Genomic DNA, 7616 nt, shown 5'->3' with positions numbered 1-7616 from the left:
CCACCATCCAATTCACTCACTCTACGCTTCGCCACCGCCCTTCGCCGCCTACGCCCAACACTCGGACCAGGCAAAACTTCGGCATCCGTAACACGCGGAGTAGCCTCCGCCTCAGCCACATCCAAGGCCGCAAAGTAATCCATGCCCTCATCCGAAGACTCTTCCGTCCATACAACCGAACTCTCAGAGTCATCAAACTCAGAAAACTTAGACGTAGACTCATCCGATTCATTTCCAGCGACCACGGTCGAAGCCGCAACAAAATTAGCAGTAGCGGTTGCGTGCGCAGGCCCAAAATCCTGAACCTACGCAGCAACCAAGGTTCAGTAACACAGACAAAATTCCCTAACTACCCCACACCCACTAAGCAACCTACGAAGACCCAACCGCCGCCATGGGATCTTCCGCTGCTGGCTCCGTCGCTGCCTTTGGGGGATCCTCCGCCATCGGCACAGTGGCTAGCGGCGAGCCTCCACCAGATACAGTAGACGCAGGGGCAGCGTGGGAACCTTCACCGGTCTCCGGGAGCGGCGCCGGGTCAACCTCAGCCTCAGCCACCACCGGGCTGACCTCTGCCTCGGGCAGCGCGCTATTTAGATGTCCAAAGTCCTCCACGTCCTCAGCACGCGCCATCTACAACACAGCACACCGATTCAGCACACCCGCGTATACCCACATTCAATAACACAAAACGAAGCACAAACTTTACGTGATCCCTCGCCCGGTCAGCCCGTTCCCTAACCGCCTCCTGACCGTGGGGGCCCCACATCCGGTCAAAGAGGGCCCCTGCGGCGTCCTTCACCATAGGGTCTTCGACCTTAAAAATTTTGTGCCCGAAGTCTTCATCGGATCAGTCGAAGCCCTCATAGTGACTGCACCCCTCGCGGGACAGCGCATTCATGGCCCCCTCGCAGGTGACGAGGGAGGCAAAGGACATGAAGCCCTCCACGATGGTCGGGAGCGCTAACAATTCCACTTGCAGCCACTCGAGGAAGCGAAGGCCCGCCTCTCGGTCAGGCACCTTGAAGTCAGCAGTCTGCGCACCCAGCTCGTGGTATGAGTCCACGAGCTGTTTGCACGTCCGCTCAACTTCCGCGCGAGTAGAGGCCTCGACCCTCTCCATGCGGGCCTGTAGAGCGTTGAACCGCGCCTCCCATTCCTCGGCACGCTGGCTGGCGAGACTCTCCTCCGCCCTCGCCAACTTGGCCTCCGCCAGCGCCGTCTGTGCCTTGGTGATGGCCTGGTTGGCCTCCCTCCTTTCCTCCACCAGCTGGCGCCGGAGGTCCGTCCTCTCGCCCTCTAGGGCGGCCACCTTCTCAGCCAGCCTGCGGCTTTTGCTCTCCGCAGCCGATTTTTCCTGGACGGCGTCCGCGTGCTGCGCCCGAAGTCTCTTGACTTCGGCAGCCATGTCTGCCGAAAGGGCGCCCGACGCCACGCGATCGGCGAAGTCGGCCGCCTAACAGACATGCATGAGACCACAATCACCATGAAAGCGGCACACAACAAAGTCTACCTCAACTTACTTGATTCAGCTGCTGCGTCAGCTGCAGCGACGCCTTCCGCAGCCGGTGGGACACAGTGCCCGCTTCGTCCTTGACGGCAGTGGCCGCCGAGACCTCGCCGCCAGCGCTGAAAGCGCCACCCTTCACCCCAAAAACCGTGGTAGACGCCGTGGTTGCCACCGCAGGCGAGACAGCAACAAGCTGCCCTTCGCCCGACCCTGCAACGTATCACCGGTCACCAAAAAAACTTACCAACGAGATAGTCGTCCATGCTAATATTTGTGCCAAAGTCGACAACGCGTTTCCCCGGCGAAGGCTGCTCCCGGACCTTCGCAGCTCCTTCTGGGGCGGACTTGGTTCCGCCAGCGCCGGCCGCCTTCGTGCTCTCCGGCAGCTTGCCAGATCCAGGCGCGACCGGCTTCGTAGCCAGCGAAGGCTGGCTACCGCCAGGGACGGCAGCCTTCGCACTCCCCCACGCTCTCTTCAGCCTAGCCTCAGGGAGCCTGACGACCGCCCGGCGCTTCTGCGCAGCATCCTAGCGATCCTTGTTCATCACTGCCGACACAACAGCAGCAATATTCCGTCCGTAAGGAAACACTCTCAAGTCACGAGCCATGCGAGATGTAAAAAAGTCTTCGCCAGCCGCGCGGGGGATAGGAACGTTCTTGGGCCATCGACCCCCGGTAACCTCCATCATCCGCACCGAAGACTCACGGAGCTCGGGCGAAGACATCCTTCCCCCGGGCACCGCGCATGTCCCCATCAACTCCATAGCAAAACCATCGGAGACCCCCAGTTTTCCCACCGCAGTACCTAGCTTCCTCTTCTTAGTGGATGGGGCGGTCTCCGGCGTGGGGTCGTCTTCGATCACTGTCGCTGGTTTTTTCCCCCGGCGGTCGACAACGTCTACTCCAGGATAACCGCCATACGGCAAACCATTCAACTCAAAGACCCTATTCAGGCGGTCGTTGGATCCACGTATGTCCCAGCTCCGCTGGGCCTCCGTCCTCGGCACGTAGCGACCAACAATTCGCATCACCCCATCCTCCGCCTCACGCACAACCGCGGCAGGATCCCGCCCTCACACATCCAAAGCAAAAAGCGGACTTCGCACTTTCCGCCCACCCAGGGAGGGCATCACGCGAGGGCATACTTCGCCCAGCGTCCATCCATGCGCCAAGGGCCACACCCCATACCCTATGAATTCCTCAACCAGATCACGCCTGCTACTCCTACGGGCAGTGATCCGAAGGGCCCTTTCATTCTCATCATCCTCCGCCACTTCAAATGGCGGGTACGCCACATAATAATGAGAACACATGATGGCAGCAGGGAGCCCAGGGTGATCTTCGACTTCAGCCTCTAAAACATAGAACCAGTAGTCCCACCAGTTGCCCCACTTATTTCGGACACAGGGGACCAGCTCCACAACCTCCATCGAAGTCTTCCCGGACTTCGGCGTGAAAGTGCACGACCCGAACTGCGCAATCTTATGTTCAATCCTTCTCTTCTGCCAGTGCAGACAGTAGTGCTTGGCGAAGACTTCCACCGAAGGCTGACCGCCATACGACGTTGTTGCCCAGACATACTTCGCTAATGCCACCACGGCGTTCGGTGTCAGCTGATGAACCTGGACCTCAAACTTCTGCAGAACCTCTGACACGAAACGATGCGCAGGCAGACGAAGGCCGGCAATGAAAAATGCCTCAAACACAACCAATTCACCCTCGGGCTTGGGAATCTCCTCTGCCCCCGGCACACGCCCGACCCCGCCGCCAAAATACCCCAACCGTTGCATATCTTGCACGCGGCCCGACGACATCCGCGAAACACCAAATTCCACCGTATCACCCAGTCGCAATTCCGCCGCTGCCACACCGCCCGAGAGATCCTCGGAAGGCATCTCGGCCGTCGACGTGGTCGCAGCAGACGAGGAGGAAGACGGCATGGCTACGTACCATCGACGGTGGCGCGTGGTCTGCATCACGCGGGCCAGTTCTCCGGTGAACAGGAGCAAGGAGGGTAGACGAGCAAGCGAGCAGTTTGAAAAAGGGAGGTTAGGATTTTAGCGGCGCGCAGAAAGGTAAATTTCAATCCGCGCCGCCCCCACCCCCTTTTTATACACAGGGCGCGACGCTTCGGGAAACCCGCAATCCAACAGTGCGGTGTCAATCAACGGTCATGTCAAAAACCCCCGCGGAACCACTTTGAGCGAGGGCAGCGTCTCCACCATCTAGCGACGCCTTCGGCACCAAATGACTTAGTCGAACTGGTCCCTCGGAGGGCAAATGTTGGGGCGAAGGCGAAGACGCCACCCTTCGCTCAATGCCTTCGCCGGACTCGCTGCAACAACGGAGACAAGACGACTGGCAGACTCTACCCTTCGTCCCACGCATCGGAAGACGAAGGCCTACGGCGAAGTCGTCCCATCCCATGACCTCGTCCAACATGGAGGCCCACGTGTGATCCGGCCCATTATAGCAGGCCCTGCGTGGTCGCTGCGCATTACGAGCCTAATTTGTAAAGGCTTCCCTGTAATTACAGTCTGTAACCCTGCTTTATGGGAATATTCTGGGGATAACCTGGGCGCCTGAGGGCACATGTGTCCTTAACCCAAGACGCTGGGCACTCGGGCACCTATAAATACCCCCGTACAGTGCCCTTGAGAGGCTGGATTCAACAGAGCTATCGCCATCTCAAGTTGAAACCTTGCTTACACTGTTCTTGCTCCCCCGTTGGATTAACTTGCCCAGGAGAGCAAGTTCCAACACTACACATGAACTAGCTTTGTTGACTTCCTCTAGCTTAGCATTTAATTCATCATTTAAACTCCTTAAACTAGAGACAGATTCATGGCAAGTAGATAACTCAGAGGATAGCATTTCATTCCTTTTAACTTCTAAAGCAAGAGATTTTTGAACATTAACAAACTTGTCATGTTCCTCATATAAAATATCCTCTTGCTTTTCTAACAATCTATCCTTTTTATTTAGAGCATCAATAAATTCATTAATTTTATCTACCTTAGCTCTATCTAGTCCTATAAACAGGTCAGTGTAGTCTACTTCATCATCAAAAGATTCTTCATCACTAGATGAAGTGTACTTGGGAGTGTCTCGAATGTGTACCTTCTTTTCCTTGGCCATAAGGCATGTATGACGTTCGTTGGGGAAGAGTGAGGACTTGTCGCAGGCCCAGGCAGCAAGTCCTTCGTCGTTGGAGTCTCATGAAGAGCAGTCAGAATCCCATTCCTTTCCTAGATGCGCCTCGCCCTTCGCCTTCCTGTAATTCTTCTTCTTCTTCTCCTTCTTCCCATGTCTTTCTTGTGCCTGGTCATTCTCATTATCGGGACATTGAGCAATAAAGTGACTAGTCTTACCACATTTGAAGCAGGAGCGTTTCCCCTTGTTCTATTCTTGTTGGGATACTCCTTGCGTCCCTTGAGTGCGGTCTTGAAGCGTTTGATGATAAGCGCCATCTCATCTTCATTTAGCCCAGTAACCTCCACTTGTGCTACCTTGCTTGGTAGCGTCTCCTTGCTGCTAGTTGCTTTGAGAGCAACGGGCTGTGGCTCGTAGACGGGTAGTGGACCGTTCAAGGCGTCATCTATATATCTTGCCTCCTTAACCATCATGCGCCTGCTTACGAATTTTCTGAGGATTTCCTCGGGCGTCATTTTGGTGTACCTGGGATTTTCACAAATAAGATTCACAAGATGGGGGTCAATTACAGCAAATGACCTTAGCATGAGTCGGACGACATCATGATTCGTCCATCTTGTGCTTCCATAGCTTCAAATCTTGTTGACTAGGGTCTTGAGCCTGTTGTAGGTCTGAGTTGGCTCCTCTCCCCTGATCATCGTGAACCTCCCTAGCTCGTCTTCCACTAGCTCCATCTTTGTGATCATAGTGGCGTCGTTTCCCTCATGAGATATTTTGAGTGTGTCCCAGATTTGCTTGGCGTTGTCCAAGCCACTCACCTTATTATATTCATCCCTACAAAGTGAAGCTAGCAAGACAATAGTAGCTTGGGCATTTTTGTGAATTTGCTCATTTATAAAAACGGGATTGTTAGTACTATCAAAATGCATTCCGTTTTCAACAATCTCCCAGATACTAGGATGGAGGGAAAATAAATGACTACGCATTTTATGACTTCAGAAAGAGTAGTCTTCTCCATCAAAGTGTGGAGGTTTCCCAAGTGGAATTGATAGCAAATGAGCATTTGAATTGTACGGAATACGGGAATAATCAAATGAATAGTTTTGATTAACCGTCTTTTTCTTTGATGAGGAGTCATCGTCGTCGTAGTGTGGTGAAGAAGACGAGGCATCGCTGTCATAGTAGATGATCTTCTTGATGCGCCTCTTCTTCTTCCTGTCTCTCTTCTTGTGACTTGAGCCTGAGTCGGTAGGCTTGTCATCTCTTGGCTCGTTGAAGACGGACTCCTTTTCCTTGTCGTTGACAACCATCCCCTTTCCCTTAGGATCCATCTCTTCGGGCGGTTAGTCCCTTAGATGAAGAGTACGACTCTGATACCAATTGAGAGCACCTAGAGGGGGGTGAATAGGTGATCCTGTAAAATCAAACACTAAATAGCCACAAAACTTAGTTATTAAAGTGTTAGTGCAACTGTTGGGGCGAAGGCGAAGACGCTACCCTTCGCTCGATGCCTTCGCTAGTCTCGCTGCACCAACGGAGACAAGACGACTGCAGACTCCACCCTTCGTCCAATGCGCCGAGGAACGAAGGCTTCTGGCGAGGACGCCCCATCCCGCGGTTTCGTCCAACACGAAGGCCCACGTGCAATCTGACCCATTGTAACAGGCCCCGCGTGGCCGCGGCGCATTACGGGCCTAATTTGTAAAGGCTTCTCTGTAATTACAGTCTGTAACCCTGCTTTATGGGAATATTCCGGGGATAACCTGGGCGCCTAAGGGCACATGCGTACTTAACCCAAGGCGCTGGGCACTCAAGCACCTATAAATACCCCCGCACAGTGCCCTTGAGAGGGGAGATTAAGAAAGCAATTGCCCTCTCGAGCAAAACCTTGTCTGCATTACTTCTACTCCCCCGTTGGATCAACTTGCTCGAGAGAGCAAGTTCCAACATTTGGCGCCCACCGTTCGTGCTACGAAAAACCACCCGCGATGGCACCCAAGAAAGCTAGCTCGAAGGCAGCCCCATCCGTTGACGAAGCTGCGAAAGCAGCGCTACTGGCTCAGAAAAAGGGCAAGGCCCTTGTCGACACCACCCACCAAAAAGCCTGCGAAGACAATGATGTACTGAGCAAGAGGCAGCGTAATGAACAACCCACACTCGAAGGCAGCCTCCGCACCTGTAGCTCCGGAGGAAAACAGCAGCATCCCCCAGGCTTCGCTCCACCAGAGGGCGCGGACGCCACAGAGGACGGCGAAGTCATCGGCGTTTCCGCAGAGGAACAACTACAGCTGTGTACCTTGCGCATCAAGAACCGCAACCTCCAGAGGCAAAAAGAGATCCTCGAGGCCAAACGCCAACGTGTGTCTGCGCAAGCCAAAGTGCGCCAGATGATACGCGACGAAGAGCAAAAGGCTCAAGAGCTTGAGCAAGAGATCGCCCTCATGCAGCGCGAAGGCCAACTCGGTCTGCAACACGGCCCACCCCTCCAACAGCACGCACAGATCGAAGACTTGTTCATCCCTCAGCGCGGACACACCACTCCGCACGCTGCAGCATTCCAAGGTGTCAACTACCTTGACGAGCAGAGTCCCCTGGCGCCCCACCTGCAAGTATCACCATGGCCCGCCAACTTCAGGGCGGGGACCTATCCCAAGTACAACGGCAGCACTGACCCAGCACAGTACATCATGAGCTATCAGGTCGCTGTTGCATCATCCGGAGGGGACGACGCCATGATGGCCAAGTCATTCATCATCGCCCTCGAAGGCCCGGCCCTCACCTGGTACACCAGGTTGCGTCCGCTGTCCATCGACTCCTGGAGAAGTCTCGGGGACAAATTCCTGCTCAACTTCCAAGGGTACCGCCCAGACACCAACGCCTTGGCTGAACTTTCACTCTGCAAGCAACTGGAACGAGAAACTCTGCGGGAGTACTACCGCAAGTTTCTGACTCT

This window comes from Zea mays, chromosome 6 (assembly GCF_902167145.1).
Source record: "Zea mays cultivar B73 chromosome 6, Zm-B73-REFERENCE-NAM-5.0, whole genome shotgun sequence".
NCBI lineage: Eukaryota > Viridiplantae > Streptophyta > Magnoliopsida > Poales > Poaceae > Zea > Zea mays.
This window is presented reverse-complemented; position numbering follows the sequence as displayed.